The sequence below is a fragment of the Schistocerca piceifrons genome, chromosome 2 (assembly GCF_021461385.2).
Source record: "Schistocerca piceifrons isolate TAMUIC-IGC-003096 chromosome 2, iqSchPice1.1, whole genome shotgun sequence".
In the NCBI taxonomy this organism is placed as follows: Eukaryota; Metazoa; Arthropoda; class Insecta; order Orthoptera; family Acrididae; genus Schistocerca; species Schistocerca piceifrons.
In genome coordinates, this window is record NC_060139.1 from 926,817,015 (window position 1) to 926,836,825 (window position 19,811).

A 19,811-nucleotide genomic window follows, 5' to 3' on the forward strand; every position below is an offset into this window, starting at 1 on the left:
GACGGTTGTGCAGGGTCGGCATTGTTAGGATCGAATTTGGCAAGGTTAATAGTTAAGTGGTGGCCGGATGCCCTTCCTGCCGCCACCCCGTACTCCGCGGGACGGAATCAGTGTACCCCAGCTGTCGGCGTCTAGTGTGGAATAGTGCGAACGTGTTCACATGTCTGCGGGTCGCGTAACTGAGACGGAACGTGCGGACCAGCCCGGTATTCACCTAGCGGGATTTGGAAAACCGCCTAAAAACCAGATCCAGGCTGCTGGCCGACATACCGCCCCTCGTCGTTAATCCGCCGGGCGGATTCGATCCGGGGCCGGCGCGCCTACCCGAGTCCAAGGAAGCAGCGCTTTAGCGCTCTGGGCGAACTTGGCGGGTGTACGAGTGAGAACTGCGAACCGTAAATTAACTTTTATGAATAGTGTTATATTATTACAAGTGTCAATAACGACTGGAACCGAATATCTGTGTGTACGTGAAGACCGTAAGGACTTTGGTTCGTCCATTTGGCTTCCGCATCATCATGAATCACGTGCGTCGTGTCGGTTAGGCGTACGCGCATCCAAGTGATAATTGTGGACAGATAATCGTCAAACTGCCTGTGTATCTATCACCGAAGGTTCGGCCAGAGTAAGACTGTGAAATACGTGTGACGGCGTTTTAAGTACAATAATGACGACAATAATGACGACAGGAAGGAGATGCTGTGATATGCAAAAGAATAGCTTTTCAGAGCATTCACACAACGTTGGCGCCGGTGGCGACACCTACAACGTGCTAACATGAGCAAAGGTACCAACCGATTTCTCATACACAAACAGCAGTTGACAGGCGTTACCTGGTGAAACGTTTCCGACTTTGATAAAGGTCGGTTTGTAGCCTATCGCAATTGCGGTTTATCGTATCGCGACATTGGTGCTCGCGTTGGTCTAGATCCAATGACTGTTAACAGGATAAGGAATCGGTGGGTTGAGGAGGGTAATACGGAACGCCGTGCTGGATCCCAACGGCTGCATATCACTAGCAGTCGAGATGACAGGAATCTGATACACATGGCTGTAACGGATCGTGCAGCCACGACTCGATCCCTCAGTCAACATATGGGGATGTTTGCAAGACAACAACCATCTGCACGAACAGTTCGACGACGTTTGCAGCAGCACGGACTATCAGCTCGGAGACCATGGTTGCGGTTACCCTTGACGCTGCATCACAGACAGGAGTGCCTGCGATGGTGTACTCAACGACGAACCTGGGTGCACGAATGGCAAAACTTCATTTTTTCGGATGAATCCAGGTTCTATTTACAGCATCATGATGGTCGCATCCGTGTTTGGCGACAACGCAGTGAACGCACATTGGAAGCGTGTATTCGTCATCACCATACTGGCATGTCACCCGGCGTGACGGTATGGGGTGCCACTGGCCACACATCTCGGTCACCTCTTCTTCGCATTGACGGCACTTTGAACAGTGGACGTTACATTTCAGATGTGTTACGACCCGTGGCTCTATCATTCATTCGATCCCTGCGAAACGCTACATTTCAGCGGGATAATGGACGACCACATGTTGCAGGTCCTGTACGGGCCTTTCTGGATACAGAAAATGTTCGAATGCTGCCCTGGCCAGCACATTCTCCAGATCTCTCACCAATTGAAAACGTCTGGTCAATGGTGGGCGAGCAACTGGCTCGTCACAATACGCCAGTCACTACTCTTGATGAACTGTGGTTTCGTGTTGAAGCTACATGGGCAACTGTACCTGTACACGCCATCCAAGCTCTGTTTGACTCAATGCCCAGGCGTATCAAGGCCGTTATTACGGCCAGAGGTGGTTGTTCTGGGTACTGATTTCTCAAGATCTATGAACCCAAATTGCGTGAAAATTTAATCACATGTCAGTTCTAGTATAATATATTTGTCCAATGAATACCCGTTTATCATCTGCATTTCTTCTTGGTGTAGCAATTTTAATGGCCAGTAATGTATATTCAAATTTCTAGCCAGTCACATAAGAGTGGCGCTCGTAGAATCACTGCGGGGATGCAAATCAGGTTTGATTTAAATACACGAGTTACGTTAATGACTGGACGTGGTGAGCTGATGAAGTAGTTGATGTAGTCAAGTATGTCTTTAAGGCAACGAAGACATCATTATCAAAATCTCAGTGTGTAAGGGAACATGCAGAAGGGCTGCGAGAAGTTGGATAGCCCTCCTGCGATATTACTGAAGATCTGGGAGGAATGTAGCCACTGTACATGATCGCTGACATCCGTGGTCAGGAGAGTGTACGGTTGCAAAAAGCCCAGGCTCCGGACGGCCTCATCGTACTACCGAGAGGGAAGATCACTATTTTCTTCCTATCATTTTGGCTCATCGTATTGGATATACAGCAGCAATTTGAACAGCAGTTTTCTTTGTATGGCTCTGGCGCATCGTACTGCATACGCAGAGGCAATTTCAGCAGCAGTTGGCACCACAGTGAGCGACTTTAGTGGTGCCAAGCAAGGATTCATTGGAGGGCGATATCGTTTGGCAGCAGGGCCGCTCTCGTGCTTATCCCATGCACCCTGACTGCAAATTTGTACATCAGTCTGGTGATTCGACCTGTTGTGCTGCCATTCATGAACACCGTTCTAGGGGGTGTTATCCAAAAGGATAGCGCTCGCCCACATGCCACTGTTGTAACCCAGTGTGCTCTACAGAACATCGAATCCTGCCTTCGCCTGTTCGATCAACAGATCTCTTCCAACTGACCACATATGGGACATCATCGTACAACTACTCCAGTGTCATCCACAAATCGAACCTGTATTAACTGGCCAAGTGCCACAGGCATGGAACTGCATCCTACAAACTGACATCCGGCGCCTGTACAATGCATGCACGCTTCCATGTTTGCATTAGACATACTGGCGATTACACCAGATACTAGTGGACCAGGATTTCATATTTGCAACGGCTTATCGCAAAGTTACATTTACCTGTCATCTTGCAATGTTAATCTCTTAAATACGTGACCTACACAACCGTATTCACGAAATTTCATAACTCTACAGTAATTATTTTGAGCAGTTGCGATTTTTCCCGCCAGTGATCTTGCATCGAGACTGCCTTTCATATCATTATGTTTACGAAAATATGGAGCAAATGAGGGAATGAGTATCATTAGTTCTGAGGCGAATAAATGATCAACCATACCGATTTTATAGGAGAGGTGGCGCTAAAGTAGATTAAATCCACATATACTAGGCGTTGACATATTAAATGCTGATTTCACGATCGTGAAATCGTACCTTTTGGCGTCATGAAGTCATCTTTTGTAAACAATTTTTTTATATTTTTGTCTCGTAAAATGAACAACGTTGTGCTAGAAGGAAATAATAAACAGCTCATATGCCCAGTTCGGAACGAGGTACTCGCGGAGGAAGAGGAGCTAAGGTTCCCCTTGGTTTTGAGGCAAGTGTTGGAGCCACTGTTACTCTTCCACTTCTTTCCAACCCTTCCCCCCCCCCCCTCCTTCCGACCCACTAGCGACTCCCCTCGTAATTGGTTGCAAAGAACAGAGGCGCTATAATGAGCCTGATCTCAAACAGACCGTTCTGCTCGTTAGAGAAGAGAAAGATAAGTGAAAAAACTTCCGCTAGCACTTGTAGTTGCGTAAACTTCTGAGCCAAGTTAGCAGTAGACGCACCGGTTCGGCATAAGTTTTATTGCACACTGAACTTAGTCCAGTTTTAGAGTTTGGTCAGTGAGATTTTTTGGTTTTTGACTGGCAACATATACATACACTCACCGTATATTTGTTGTTGCTTACAGGATCTGAAGACGGTTGTAGCTGAAGGAAATAATGTACTGAATGTCTTAATTAATTCGCGCTTTTTGTTGGACATAGAACACATGTTTATTTTAGTAGAAGAGATAAGATAATGGTGTCCTTCGACAGCTACAAAATTTCTTCAATTTCGAGGAAAAAATGGATTCCCCGATAAAAAAAAAATCAGGGTCTTTTGACACGACCCTCTCACGGAGACATTCTTCGGGAATGTTAAAAAAATCTGTTCTGCAGAAATTTCCTGCTGCATGGACTGAAACAGATTGCAGTTGGAAGGAGCGATATCTGGTGAATATGGCGGGTGGGGTAAGGTATCCCATCGGCGTTCCTTCAAGGTTTCCTTCACTTGGTTGTGGACATGGGGTTCTGCACTGGCATGAAGCAGAATGTCTCTGACATGTCTCTGAACACATGGCTGCCGTTTGTCTTTCAGTGCGCAATTCAAACTTACTAACTGTGCTTCGCAGCGTTCAGCATGCACCGTTCGAGACGGTTGCAGCAGCTCATGGTGCACCACACCGACCAGTACGTAACGTGTCACGTACCTTAGTTATTTTTGAACCGTCGAAACCAATCTCTGCACGTTATTTCCGATGGAGCTTGTTCTCCATAAGTACGTACTAGCAAAGGAGGAGTTTCCGCAACAGATTTCTTGAGATGAAAGCAGAAGAGCAACACGTTCTGAAAATGCTGTTTCGTAGGTACAAAACCCGACATGTCCGTGCCACTACGTAAGTATTTTGTTTCCACCCTACTCGAAAGTCACGCACAGATCTGAAAGCCTAAAGACTTTTCTATTACATAAGTCAACTACTGCCCTCTCTTCGTCAACAACAAGAATTAATTCAAGCTCGCAATAGTAAATATAAAATCAAATGGTTCAAATGGCTCTGAGCACTATGGGACTTATCATCTGTGGTCATCAGTCCCCTAGAACTTAGAACTACTTAAACCTAACTAACTGAAGGACATCACTCACATCCATGCCAGAGGCAGGATTCGAACCTGCGACCGTAGCAGTCGCGCGGTTCCGGACTGAGCGCCTAGAACCGCTAGACCACCGCGGCCGGCAGTAAATATAAAAACTCATCACCAGAGTGGAGGAAGGACAGCAGCCATCGTAAAATTTTAATCTGTTTATTGCAGATCAATTTCAGCTACTATGTAGCTATCTTCAATCCATTATGACATGATGACTGATCATAATTATAATGGCGTATGGTACGACTGTACGTTACAGGTGACACAGGTTGTTCGTTATCTATAATGTAAAGTGGTACCACGTGCTATTATATTTACAATCAGTCAACACGTACTGGATATAATGCACAGAAGATAGCCTCAAAGTAGCTGAAATCTACCTGAAATAAACGATTAAAAATTTACGAGCGATGTGCCTTCTCTCCTGTGTTTGATCTCATTAATACGGTCGTGGAGGCATACTTTTCCTGATTGAAATAAACCTGTTAGAAACCACTGATATATCCACTACATCAGAAAAGCAATAAACACGACGTTAAGAACTACGAGAAATTTCTTCGCTCCTCGCTTTCCAAGATTCTAACAGAGTGGAAACAACAGTGGACCGTTATTTAGGTGAACCTCAAGATGCTTTTAATTAGAGCAGGTCATGTTCTGAACAAATAATTAATCTGAAGTCAATCATTCACAGTAGACTCCTGAATACAAAAATATTATAATAATGTTTGTTAGTTTCAAAAACGCGTTTGATTCTATTGCCAGTGAGACTATAGCTAAGGTAACCTGAGAATGTGGTGTAAAGTTTAAATTAGCAAATCTAGTTCGTAAAATACTTAGACACACTACCTACATTGAAATTTATCAGAGAAATAAGTGAGCCCTTTCAAATAAAAATCTACATATGCCAAGTCTCTTTACTTGTCTTCTAGAGAAAACAGTGAAAATTTGGAATGGAAAGCTGAATGAACGTAATATTTCACCATTAAGGTTGGAAAGAAGTAACAAAAACATTGGATTTACAGGTGGTTTTACTATACTTTCTGAAAGTGTGGCATATGCTGCAATACAAATTAATCTTTTAGAAGTAACATTAAAAATGAACCGAAATTTATGGTTACATAGAGAAGGTTAAAAAATTCTAATATCTTCGGGAGATAAATCAAACGCTCAGTTTGGATAAAGCTCCTTTAGACGAAAGGACGCCTAAAATGTGAAAGGAAGGGCCTGCGGTATAGCGAAAGACCTTTACAGTAATAAAGACTGACTAAACATGCGCCGGCCGAAGTGGCCGTGCGGTTAAAGGCGCTGCAGTCTGGAACCGCAAGACCGCTACGGTCGCAGGTTCGAATCCTGCCTCGGGCATGGATGTTTGTGATGTCCTTAGGTTAGTTAGGTTTAACTAGTTCTAAGTCCTAGGGGACTAATGACCTCAGCAGTTGAGTCCCATAGTGCTCAGGGCCATTTGAACCATTTTTTTGTCTAAACATGCAAAAATAAGGCAGTGGAATAAAGTAGTGGAGCCACACTGTGAACATGCAGGCAAATAACTATAGAAATATTAAAATACTAAGAAGGCGAAGTATTAAAAAAAATTACGCCCACGAAAAACCATTGAAAGTTGAAAATTACGAAGTTACGATGGTTGTTTGTTTAGTTGGTTAGGGGGAGGAGACCAAACAGCGAAGTCATCCGTACCATCCGATTATGGAAAACTTAAATCAGGATGGCCGGACGTGGGTTTGAACCGTCGCCCCCCTGAATGCGAGTCCACTGAAAATTACTATGAAATTTATCGAAACATACGAGTAAAAAAAGACTGGTATTGTTTGGACATTTATATTGAATGCCAGATAGTAGATTAAACAAAAAGATATTCAAATATTTATGGACTAGAAGTGACAAATTTGGGTCCACAAAATGGGAAAAAGAAAAAAATAATACAAAAGTGAAGGAAGAGCTCATAGAGAAGTTTTTAGGGGGAAAGTATTGAATATGGGAGAATTCCAAGGTAGGAACGTTAAGAAAACTGGTCTAAAGTGGACAGAAGACCGAAAGAAAGCATAGGTGAAAGCGCACTGGAAGAAACGAACAACGATTAATGAATTGAAATTAGCGTGCGGCCATTAGTTGGCCCATCCAGATGGAAAACAAAGAAACATTCAGTGATCTAGATATTAGCTCATGCAAATAACCGCATACCATCGCTTGAGCTGAACAGAGTTACAGTGGTGTGCACGTAAGAAGGTGGAAGGTAGGACATGCACAGTCGCAAGGGACAGTATACCACGTGACACTAGCCAATAGAGTCATTGTGCAGCGCCCTTCAGTAGCGTCCATTTTAGGATTCCCTTAGGCCAGTTATTTATGATTCTTATCTTATTTCAGGCATGGCGAGAGTACTTAGCGACTGTAGAGTTCGTTATGTGGACTTATATTGAGATGACAAGTCATGGCATAGTGACATGCGCGTAATCATATAGCGGTAGTGTCGTATAAGCTACACAAGGGATAAGAGTAATGCTTTGACAGAGCTGTCTTTTGCACTCAAGGTCACTCATTTGACAAGCCGACGTGATATAATAGCCGCACGAGGGGAACTAACAGACATGGAACGCTGAGTGATGTTTGGAGCAAGACGCATAGGACGTTATGTTTTCGCACTCGTTAGAGAATTCAGCATCTTGAGATTCATAGTGTCTACAGTGTGCCGAGAATACCCGTAGAGTAATCGAAATCAGTTGTAGTTGCCACACTTTTAACTACAAATGCACTGCTCATAATACATTCACAGTAACCATAATTACAACAAGGCTTGTCATATAGAACACCAAAATCTTTTAAGATATCTTTTACATATCATTTTCTTTCAACCACTTACATTAATTTAAACCATGTCCATGGACCCATAATTAATTCAACATGACTGACAAATGAAGCACCTCTTACTTCATCATTTACATGGAAACACTTTCCTACCTTTCTAGCTCATCCAAGTTGGGAATTCTACAGACATTAATGTCTTAAGGCTTCTTTCATTCATAATTCAAACACAATATTCATAAAAGCATGCTCGTAAAATATGTCAATATAACTATCCCAGTTAAAAGCTCTGAGTTCAACAAACACCAAAATTTTAAGGTTTAATCGGCCATTTTTCATTAACTAATACAATGTTCATAAAATCCCGATTCATAAAATATGACTAACATGACTAACTCTAACCAAAGGCCAGAGCTCAACAAGCCCCAAAATTTTTAAAGTTTTGCTCGCCCAACTTCAGATTAATTAGAACAATACTATTTGCATATACCATGTTCGGGCATTTCAGTACTTGACTATAACGAGAAGATCTTCCCAAGAAAAACTTAACAGGGGCCTTTCCGCTCTACACGAGAATTAGTGATGGACTAGAGCATACCAAAAGATTTTAACCAATACAAGAGATCCACGGGACAGGAAATGAAATGAAAGGTACTCGACTTTGCATTGTCATTGAGTTTCAGAAACCATAACTCTCCACCAAAAGGTTGGAATTACAGGACAGTAACAACATCTGGACCAACAGTGCCTTGATGAACTTGTGGATAGAATGCCACGACTAATACAGGCATGCGTCAATGCAAGAGGACTTGCTACTGGGTATTAGAGGTACCGGTGTGTACGGGAATTTGGACCACCACCTCTGAAGGTCTCGCTGTAAGGTGGTACAAGATGAAATATGTGGTTTTCATGAGCAACAAAAAGTGTGTAAATGATGTTTATGTTGCTCTCTATTCCAATTTTCTGTAGAGGTTCCAGAACTCTCGGAACCGAGGTGATGGAAAACATTTTTTTATGTGTGTATGGGATCATATTCTGGGGTGGGTAATCAAACCGAGCAAAAATTTTTTGCGTGCAGAAGCGTGTAATAAGAATCATTTTTGGCATTTGTGGTGTAAATTCAAGAACATCATGTAGAAATCTGTTCAAGGAACTTTCTATTCTAACCACTGCTTCTCAGTATACTTATCCCTTAATGAAATTTGTTGCAAGTAATACATCTACACGAATACTCTGCAAATCACATTAAAGTGCCTAGCAGAGGCTCCAATAGCTCAATACATAGTATCAATACTAGAAATGAGAACAATCTACATAAATATCTAAAATCACTTACCTTGGTCCATAAAGGGGTCCAATATTCAGAAATACACATTTTCAATAAATTGCCAGCAACCATTAAAAGCTTGGTTTCAGGTAAAGCACGGTTGAAACAGAGTTTGAAAGACTTTTTGATAGGCAACTCGTTCTACTCTATAGGCCAGCTTCAGTAAAAATGTCTGTTAGATTTCAGTATTGCCAGCACTTTGTCACAACAGTCAATATTAGGTATTCTGTGTATGATAAATTTATTAATATTGCATGAAAATGTTTCATTCTGACAGCGTATTAATTCTGTAAATATTAACTGTTCTAGTTCATTGTGTTGACTGGAATACCCTATTTCAAATTCTGAAGGTGGCAGGGGTAAAATACAGGGAGCGAAAGGCTGTTTACAATTTGTACAGGAAACAGATGGCAGTTATAAGAGTCGAGGGACATGAAAGGGAAGCAGTGGTTGGGAAGGAAGTGAGACAGGGTTGTAGCCTCTCCCCGATGCTATTCAATCTGTATACTCGGCAAGCAGTAAAGGAAACGAAAGAAAAGTTAGGAGTAGGCATTAAAATCCATGGAGAAGAAATAAAAACTTTGAGGTTCGCCGATGACATTGTAATTCTGTCAGAGACAGCGAAGGACTTGGAAGAGCAGTTGAACGGAATGGCCAATGTCTTGAAAGGAGGATATAAGATAAATATCAACAAAAGCAAAACGAGGATAATGGAATGTAGTCGAATTAAGTCGGGTGATGTTGAGGGAATTAGATTAGGAAATGAGACACTTAAAGTAGTGAAGGAGTTTTGCTATTTGGGGAGCAAAATAACTGATGACGGTCGAAGTAGAGAGGATGTAAAATGTAGACTGGCAATGCCAAGGAAAGCGTTTCTGAAGAAGAGAAATTTGTTAACATCGAGTATAGATTTAAGTGTCAGGAAGCCGTTTCTGAAAGTATTTTTATGGAATGTAGCCATGTATGGAAATGAAACATGGACGATAAATAGTTTAGACAAGAAGAGAATAGAAGTTTTCGAAATGTGGTACTACAGAAGAATGCTGAAGATTAGATGGGTAGATCACATAACTAATGAGGAGGTACTGAGTAGAATTGGGGAGAAGAGGAGTTTGTGGCACAACTTGACTCGAAGGGATCGGTTGGTAGGACATGTTCTGAGGCATCAAGGGATCACCTATTTAGTACTGGAGGGAAGCGTGGAGGGTAAAAATCGTAGAGGGAGACCAAGAGATGAATACACTAAGCAGATTCAGAAGGATGTGGGCTGCAGTAGGTACTGGGAGATGAAGAGGCTTGCACAGGATAAGTAGCATGGAGAGGTGCATCAAACCAGTCTCAGGACTGAAGACCACAACAACCTGACAAATGATCAGGGTTGTAAGTTTGTTATACTTTCTGACATGTTCCACACCGAGGAGAATCATCTTATTTTTTGGGTCTATGAACGAAAACTGAATTTAATCTAATGTAATCTAATCAAGAAGGTATGCATATGGTGGCGACTCCGTAATGGTGGGAGCCGTGTTTGCATGGAGCAGACTGGGTCCTCTGGTCCAACTGAACCCGTCACTGACTGGAAATGTTTATGTTCGGCTACCTAGAATCCAACTGCAGTAATTTTCCGCGCGGAGTGGTAGCGTGGTTTAAGGCACCGTGTCACGGATTGCACGGTGCCTCCCTGCGGCATGGGTGTGTGTGTGTTGTTCTTAGCATAAGTTAGTTTAACGTAGTTTAAGTAGTGTGTAAATCTAGGGACCGATGACCTCAGCAGTTTGGTCCTTTAGGAATTCATCACATTTGATACATTTAAACATCTGAACATTTGCAGTCATTCATGGGCTCCATGTACCCATACAGTAATGGAATTTTTATGGATGACAATATGCTATGTCACTGGGCCATGATCATTAGCGACTTGTTTGTAAAACATTCTGGACAGTTCGAGCGAATGATTTGGCCACCCATATAGCCCTAAATGAATCACTCAGTCATTTGTGGGAGATAATCGACAGATCAGTTCATGCGCGAAATCCTGCACTGGCAACATTTTTTCAGTTACGGAGGACTGTAAAGGCAGGTTGACTCAATATTTCTGCAGGGGACTTCCAACGACTTGTTAAGTCCACGCCACGACGAGACGCTGCTCTACGCTGGCCAAAACAAAGTCCGACACGATATTAGGAGGTACCCCATGACATCTGTCACCTCACAGCAAAACCTATAATAATAAGATTCTGAAAACCATTAGCAGGCTTGCCTTTACGTGGGACATGAGTACATAGCAGTAACAGGCAGAAAAATCCAGCTCGTTGTCTGATACCCTATCGTGGGACAGATAGATCCCAGTGAAAGTGTTAAGGAGTTTCAGAGATAGTTTTTCAGCGTATAACTTTTTGTTATAGAGAGTCAAACACAGAAGCTGTGGCCCATTGTGGCGACCAACACAGCGTTGCCTTTTACCATTGCAGGCAATGCCACGAGCGTGTTGTGTAGGACAGGAACAGAGGGCAGACAGTCAACGCTACAAAGTACACTACTGGCCATTAAAATTGCTCCACCAAGAAGAAATGCAGATGATAGACGGGTATTCATTGGACATATATATTATACTACAACTGACATGTGACTACATTTTCACGCAACTTGGGTGCATAGACCCTGAGAAATCAGTAGCCAGAACAACCACCTCTGGCCGTAATAACGGCCTTGATACGCCTGGGCATTGAGTCACACAGAGCTTGGATGGCGTGTACAGGTGCAGCTGCCCCTGCAGCTTCAACACGATACCACATTTCATCAAGAGTAGTGACTGGCATATTGTGACGGGCCAGTTGCTCGGCTACCATTCACCAGGCGTTTTCATTTGGTGAGAGATCTGCAGAATGTGCTGGCCAGAGCAGCAGTCGAACATTATCTGTATCCAGAAAGGCCCGTACATGACCTGAAACAATCGGTCGTGCATTATCCTGCTAAAAAGTAGGGTTTCGCAGGTATCGAATGAAGAGTAGAGACACTGGTCGTAAAAAACCTGAAATGTAACGTCAATGCCGTCAATGCCGTCAATGCGAATAAGAGGTGACCGAGACGTGTAATCAGTGGCACCCCATACCATCACGCCGGGTGATACACCAGTGTGGCGATGACGAATACACGCTTCCAATGTGCATTCACCGCGATGTCGCCAAACACGGATGCGACCATCATTTTCCTGTGAACAGAACCTGGATTCATCCAAAAAATGACGTTTTGCTAATCGTGCACCCAGGTTCATCGTTGAGTACACCATCGCAGGCGCTCCTGTCTGTGATGCAGCGTCAAGGGTAACCGCAGCCATGGTCTCCGAGCTGATAGTCTATGCTGCTGCAAACGTCGTCGAACTGTTCGTGCAGGTGGTTTTTGTCTTCCAAAGATACCCATTTGTTGACTCAGGGATCGAGACGTGGCTGCACGATCCGTTACAGTCATGCGGATAAGATGCCTGTCATCTCGACTGCTAGTCATACGAGGCCGTTGGGATCCAGCACGGCGTTCCGTATTACCCTCCTGATCCCACCGATTCCATATTCTAACAGTTATTGGATCTCGACCAACGCGAGCAGCAATGTCGCGATACGATAAACCGCAATCGCGATAGGCTACAATCTGACCTTTGTCAAAGTCGGAAACTTGATGGTACGCATTTCTCCTCCTTACACGAGTCATCACAACAACGTTTCACCAGGCAACGCCGGTCAACTGCTGTTTGTGTATGATAAATCTGTTGGAAACATTTCTCATGTCAGCACGTTGTAGGTGTCGCTACAGGCGCCAACCTTGTGTGAATGCTCTGAAAAGCTAATCATTAGCATATCACAGCATCTTCTTCCTTTCAGTTAAATTTCGCGTCTGTAGCATCTCATTTTCGTGGTGCAGCAATTTTAATGGCCAGTAGAGTATTTTCCATCCCTCTCGCACAGAATGCATGAATCAGTGAAGCAGCCGCCATTTTGTTGTCTCACCATTATGACGCAACCGGGACCGTGGCTACTGCCCCATTTACAGTAAGTGTGGTTCTGAGTGGTATGACCGGGCACCGATTGCACTGAAGATTAGTTTAATTCACTGTGCTTATTAGTTGTATTGGCCGAGAACCAAGTTTGAATCACAAGCGGAGCCAATGCTGGACAGCTTCGCGCCTCTGTTGGAAGTGGTGCTGGGGCCGTGTTCCCCGCTGTTCAACACCGGTGAGCGAAAAGCGGAGTGACGTCACCAGCCACAGGCCGTTGGAAAATTGCAGTTTCTTTGTAATCATCTGCGCATGTGCAGCACAGACTGTAAAGTCCATGGAAAAGGACTCACTTCATCAAGTGTTAAATATGCGCTCCATTGCAGCGGACAGCTTCGCTAAGATGAGTACACATATTCCTTACAAATTCGTGGCTCGAGTCTTCATTTATCTCGTTGCACATCTGCACTATCTGGGCACACATTTCCATAACACTGTGTTGTCTCAAAGTGATTTCTCTCTCAAATATCCCCACAAAATATGGACTTGGGGCCAAAAGAGCCCTCTACGATGCCGCTTCGAGTAACGATGGGACATCACACGTTTGCCGATATTTGTGTAGTTGATCCAGTACAGCATTAGCCCTTTGGAGTGATGCCCCGTCTTGCGTATACCACTGTGTGTTTATTGGAATGCTGGTGGCAAGAAGATGCGAACAAAGTCATTTTCCAAAACCGTCATGTACCGGTCAGCATTTACTGTTTCACTGAAAAACAGTGGTCCGATTAGGACATGACTGGATAGAGCTATTCCTGGCATGTTCCACGAACATGAACATTTCGCGGTTTTTCTCTGATAAAAAAATCAAACATTTTGTTTGTTCAGTGTTTCACTGAGGAGGAGAAAGCCTCGTCTGAGCACCGTACTAGTCCTGCCTTCTCTGTTTGTTCTGCTCAGTCAGCTTCTGTAACAGTCATTTTGTAAGGGAAGAGCTTGAGATCACTCCGTAAAATTCTTGTACAGATTAGCGAAACATCCCCATTTCCCTTGCTGCCCGCCGGGATGACTTGTTTGGACATCTCTGCATGCCGACCCGTAACACTGCGGCGTTTCCCGGAGAACGAACAGTCGGTGCCCGAGATCGTTTTCCTTCCAACAAACTGCCTTCTTCTTTGAATTTTCTCGTTAATCGGAGGACTGTGTTCTTCGGTAGAGCCCAACGCGTATGGAATATTACCCTAAATCGTCTTTGCTTTGTTTTGACACTTTTCGATTCAGCATAAATGAGAACTATCTTAACATGTTGCTGAACAGATAAACGTCATGCTCGGCCATGGCGAAACGGTAACAGCGATACAAGGGAGTGGCGATATTGCAGCAGCACGATCTCTGCCGACATTTCCGTGAAACAAAACACATTGGAACGAAATTTGAATGAAATATAACTAGAAGTGCAATCTGTATTTAACGTGTCAACTAATCGTGCTCCACCATGTATGTAAGGAACATACGAGGTGTCAAACATGGTTTAATTACGTATCTCTCGATATAAAGATATCAGCTGAGTGTTTTATGTAAAAGAAGTTGCAGAGACAAACAACTTACTTACAATGTAAGACCTTATAACTTGTAACGTAATCACGCCACCAAAGAGATTGAGCGACAAATTGTTGATTTTAATGAGATGCATCGACTGAAATAATCATATGATCCATAACTCTAGTAATTAAAGTGAGTCAGTTTAATTGTAAATTAATAAAATTCAGTATAACTTATATATGAAGACGGATTTACTGGCAGCGTTGCAGTATGTTTTGACAGCGGATACTAGCAATAACATAAACGGTTTAGATTGTAAGATTATTATTTTTTATTAACCATTTTTTATTTAATGTTAAATTTACATAGTTTTTTTCCTTAGTTTGAGCTTCATTAAAGATACGTAAATTCTGACTGCAGCAATGGAAAGAGGAGATGAAATTCGGTGAAATTAATTTACCATTTGTAATTGTAAACTAAATATCAAAGTTACCAACAGCATAAACAATTTTCGCTGTTGGAAGCTCAAATAGTGAACAGTTAAACTCTAATTTACGGGGAAATACTATAACAACTGTAGTAGTTATAATTTGTGGAATAGTTTCTTTAAGTTTACTTTTGTCGCGCAGTTAATTGAGCAGTCGGAATCTCAATTAAATGTATGTAAAAAAAAAAAGGTTGAAAATTTATACTGGTGATCACACTAGTAACGTGTGTGGCGTCACTGAGTGAGCTTTTTACGAGTGGGAGACGCTGAGAGAAGAGACGGGGCTAGTTTCTGCAGGGGGGCTACCGAGGCGTTAAAAGGCTGGGGCACGGTTCCTTGTCGTCCGTCCGTCGCAGCCTCGTGGTCGATCTGTCTTGCTTTTCGCGTGCCATGTGCACTATAATAAATTTTGTGCAGTTTTCGACTTAGTTTCTGGCACAGTAGCAGCTCTTAGAATCATTCGCGCTCAATTTGGACTCTGCCACGGTGATACAGCAGTTAGTGGAAACGTTATTTGCATTAGACATATAATCGAATTCTTTTCCTTTTTGAGTGATCAGTCTTCTGACTGCCTTAATGCGGCCCGCCATGAGTGCCAACCTCTCTATGTCAGAGTAGCACCTGCAACCTACGTCCTCAATTATGTCTTCCTCTACAGTTTTTCTCCTCTGAAACTCCCTCTCGTTGCATGGAAGTCATTCCCTGATGTCTTAACAGATGTCCTATCATCCTGTCCCTTCTCCTGGTTATTCACATGTTCTTTTCCTCTCCGATTCTGCGTAGAACCTCCACATTCCTCACCTTATAAGTCCACTAATTTTCAACATTCATCTGTAGACCACATCTCAAATGCTTCGATTCTCTTTTTTCCGATTTTCCGACGGTCCATGTTTCACTACCACACAATGCTGTACTCCAGACGTACATTCTCAGAAATTTCTTCCTCAAATTAAGGTCGATATTAGATATTAGTAGAATTCTCTTGGCGAGGAATGCCCTTTTTGGCGGTGGTAGTCGGCTTTTGACGTCCTCCTTTTTCCGTCCGTCATTGCTTATTTTGCTTCCTAGGTAATAAAATTCCTTAATTCTGTCTACTTCGTGACCATCAATCGATATGTTAAGTCTCTCGCTGTTCTCATTTCTGCTACTTCTCATTATGTTCGTCTTTCTTCGATGTATTCTCAAGCCATATTCTGTCCTCATTAAACTGTTTATTCCATTCAGCATATCATGTAATTCTTCTTCACTTTCACTCAGGATAGCAAATCGTGTCATTGATATCCTTTCACCTTCAATTTTAATTCCACTCCTGAACCTTTCTTTTATTTCCATCATTGCTTCCTCGACGTACAGATTGAGCAGTAGGGGCGAAAGACTACATCCTTTTCTTACACCCTTTTTAATGCGAGAACACTCTTATTATACCCTCTCGGCTGTTGCAAATATTGTATATAACCTATCTCTCCCTATAGCTTACCCCTGTTTCTCTCTCAGTTTCGAACATCTTGCTCCATTTTACATTGTCGAACGTTTTTCCAGGTCATCAGAAATTGCCTCTCTGGTGCCTCTACCTTCCCTAAACCCAAATTGATTGGCCTCAAAACACATCCTCAATCCATTCTTCTGTATATTGTTCTTGTCAGCAACTTGGTGGCACGAATTGTTAAGCTAATTGTGCAATAATTCTCGCACTTGTCATCTCTTGCAGTCTTCGGAATTTCTTGTATAATCCTTTTCCGAAAGTCGTATGATATGTCGCGAGACTCATAAATTCTATACACCAACGTGAATAGTCGTTTTGTTGCCACTTCCCCTAATTATTTTAGAAATTAAGATGGAATATTATTTATCCCTTCTACCTTATTTGATCTAAGTCCTTCAAAGCTCTATTAAATTCTGATTCTAATAATGGATCCCCTATCTCTTCTAAATCGACTCCTGTTTCTTCTTCTATCTTACAAATCTTTCCCCTCATAGGGGCCTTCCATGTACTCCTGCCACCTATCCGCTTTCACCTCGGCATTTAACAGTGGAATTCCCGTTGCATTCATAATGTTACCACCCTTGCTTTTAATGTCACCGAAGGTTGTTTTGACTTTGCTGAATGCTGAGTCAGTCCTTCCGCCAATCATTTCTTTTTCAACTTCTCCACATTTTTCATGCAGCCATTTTGTCTTACCTCCCGGCACTTCCTATTTATTTCAATCCACAGGGTCTTGTATTTCTCTATTCCTAAATTTCCTTGAACATTTCTGTACTTTCTTCTTTCATTGATCAACTGAAGTATTTCTGCTGTTACCCATCGTTTCTTCACAATTGCCTTCTTTGTACCTATGTTTTCTATCCAACTACTGTGATTACCTTTTTAGAGATGTCAATTCCTCTTCAACTTACTGCCTACTGAGCTATTCCTTTTTGTATCTGTAGCCTTAGAGAACTTCAAGCGTGTCTCGTCACATCTCAGTGCTACTGTATCCCACTTCTCTGCTTATTGATCCTTCCTGACTAATCTCTTAAACTTCAGCCTACTCTTCATCACTACACTACATTGTGATCTGAGTCTGTATCTGCTCCTGGGTAAGCCTTAAAATCCAGTATCTGGTTTCGGTATCTGTCTGGCCATGATGTAATCTAACTGAAATCTTCCCGTATCACCCGGTCTTTTACAAGTGTATCTTCTCCTCTTGTTATCTTAAACAGAGCGTTCGCTATTACTGGCTGAAATTTGATACAGAACCCAGTCTTCTCCTCTTTCATTCCTTGTCCCTAGCCAATATTCTGCCGTAACCTTTCCTTTCACACCCTCCCCTACAACTGCATTCCAGTCCGACATGATCATTAGATTTTCATCACCTTTACATACTGTATTAATCCTTCAACTTCCTCATATATTTCCTTTATCTCTTGATCTTCAGCTTGCGACGCCAGAATGTATACCTGAATTATCGTCATCGCTGTTGGTTTGCTGTCGTTTCTCAAAAGAGCACCCCTATCACTGAACTGTTCACAGTAACACACTCTTTGCCCTACTGTCGTATTCACAACGAATCCTACTCCCATTATACCATTTGCTGCTGCTGTTGTTGATACTACTCTACACTCACCTGACCAGAAATCGTAGTTTTCTTTCCATTTTATTTCACTGACCCCTATACTCTAGACTGAACCTTTGCATTTCCCTGCCGGCCGCGGTGGCCGTGTGGTTCTAGGCGCTGCAGTCCGGAACCGCGGGACTGCTACGATCGCAGGTTCGAATCCTGCCTCGGGCATTGATGTGTGTGATGTCCTTAGGTTGGTTAGATTTAAGTAGTTCTAAGTTCTAGGGGACTGATGACCTAAGATGATAAGTCCCATAGTGCTCAGAGCCATTTGCAATTCCCTTTCCAGATTTGCTAGAATCCCTAGCACATTCTAGCTTCTGACATTACACACCTCGACTCGTAGAACATTATCATTTCGTTGGTTACGAGTACGCTACCCCTACACCTACGGGACAGTTAACAGTTTTGTCGTTTTGAGCGAAGGTACTTTATCGTAAATTGTAGCTCTAAACACAGTCTGGTGTTTTTCCAGCTAGTTTATTAATTTATTAAATTTGTGGTGTGTTGTGATCCACTAGTAGGAGTCATATCATTAATCCTCCACAATGCTTGTTGTGTTAATCTTCAGAAACAATAACGTGTTTTGATTAGACAATAAATTTGATTTGGGAAAAATTAAATCACTTGTAGTCGGATTAGTGATTTAAAACCTGCAACTACGTGTCAACCCAGGTATTGGGATTCTGACCATGGGTCAGTAACCATTTCACAGCTTTATTGTAAACTGAAGTGACACATTTTAAGTAAATAAATCTGCCTCTAGACGGAAAGAAACAGGGCTTCATTTTATTAATAAATTTTGATTGAAACCCCTTCGAAACCTACAATTATGGATAAAGGAATGTAAGGCGAAAGGTTAGGGCCCATGTACCATCATGTATCATTTCCTGTTACTACCTTATTGCCATAAATACCTCTGAAACAGATAGGACTTTGGCAATCACAATTTCAGTTAACTTGAGTTCATTACAACACAGATTGAGTAAGGCATCAGATTTCAATAACAGGGCAATAAAAACAAGTGGGCCTTGACTAATAAGAGTTTCAGGTAACCCAAATTATGAAATAAATCTTAATTTATTTAAAAGGCAGGCCTTCAATAATAACAGATTCAGTTAAGTAAAATTACCGAAATAAAAAACAGGCAGGCCTTCTTTAATACAGTTTCAGTTAAGTAAAATTACCAAACAGAAAACAGCCAGGCCTACAATAGGAAAATAATAGTTAGGACCTCGAAATCCAAAACTCAACCGAAGCTCACGATTTGAAGCTGAAGCTTGCCGGTTCCAGAGGGCACCTAGAATTCTGCACTGTGAAACTAGCTTTAACTCTCTCATCGGTGTGCGACGTCCCAGAGTTGGACGGCCAAGTTACGCACGAAGTCCGCTCTCGATGCCACCCACGGATCCAAATCGGCCCGCAAATATGTCCAGCAACACTCGCCAGACTCCGAGCCTAAGACGCTTGTGCAAGTGCTCGCATAACTCGCCGGGCGGGCCTCTAACAGCATCCTTCCCGCTCCGTTAATACTCCCCACTACTCACGTACAACACACCCCGTCCCCCATCAACAACCTCGAGCAAAGATGTTAGTGGCCTAAAACCAGAGGGACATCAAACGAATGATCGAGCTAGCGTCGCGAGGAATTCGAAAGGCGACGCCACCAGCCCCGCCAACGCTCAACTGTACCTTCGCGAGCTCTTGAATCCACTTTGAAAATACTTAAGGGGACCACA